Genomic DNA, 905 nt, shown 5'->3' on the forward strand with positions numbered 1-905 from the left:
AATTAACTCTCTCAAGGATGGTTGGTTATTGAAATTATTATTACCTTGATAGTTACCTTGGTAATTAACTTAGTAGTTCGGCCTTGGTTGCTAATTCCATCCTTGATTCTATTGAGGACGAAAGTAGTAGTTGTTGACGAAGTTCACATCCTCATGGGTTTCAGGACAGTTGCTCCCTGAATGCCCGGTGTTTCCACATTCTTCACATGTCATGCGGGAATCATTAATGTGCATGACTTCTTGCTTCTCATTAGCTCGGTCATCGAGCTTCTTCATCAGTAGGTCCATCTTGGCAGACAACATGTCTACCTCCTTGAGTTGTTGCATACCTCCACCTCTCTTATGGGACTAAAGACGTTCTTCATTACAACCTTGATTGGAGGCCATCTTCTCCATGAGAGCTGTTGCACCTGGGATTGCGAGTGACAGAAATGCACCTCTAGTAGCAGCATCCATATTCTCAGGGGTGCTATTGGTCAATCCATGGTAAAAAGTCTGCATGAGTAGCCAATTCTCCATCCCATAATGAAGACATTCTGATATATAATCTTGAAAGCATTCCCATGCCTCAGGGATAGATTCATCATGTTGTAGTTGGAAGCTTGAAATTCTCCCATGTAGAGCATTGGTCTTGCCCGTAGGAAAGAACTTCGCTAGGAAGGCCATGGAGCAGTTATCGCATGTAGTATTTCTATCTTTGTTGGCATAGAACCATTGCTTCACCTTCACCAAGAGTGAGAATGGGAAGAGGCGAACTAATATGGCGTCCTTGGATACTCCTTTGATGGTGAAAGTGCTGCAGATCTCCAGGAAGTGTTGGAGATGAGCACTCCCATCTTCACGTGCCTTTCTGCAAAACTGGCTAGCTTGCACCATGTTGATTAGAGCTAGCTTGAGCTCAAACC

At 44.0% G+C, this 905-nt stretch overlaps 1 non-coding gene across 1 annotated transcript; it reads left to right on the plus strand.

The window, feature by feature from the left end:
* The first annotated feature begins 517 nt into the window (after positions 1–517).
* LOC136484481 (small nucleolar RNA R71) lies at positions 518–626 on the plus strand. The gene has a single exon (XR_010765999.1). It is a non-coding gene; the product is annotated as a small nucleolar RNA R71 (small nucleolar RNA).
* The last annotated feature ends 279 nt before the right edge of the window (positions 627–905 follow it).

The sequence above is a fragment of the Miscanthus floridulus genome, chromosome 9, assembly GCF_019320115.1.
Source record: "Miscanthus floridulus cultivar M001 chromosome 9, ASM1932011v1, whole genome shotgun sequence".
NCBI classification, from domain to species: Eukaryota; Viridiplantae; Streptophyta; class Magnoliopsida; order Poales; family Poaceae; genus Miscanthus; species Miscanthus floridulus.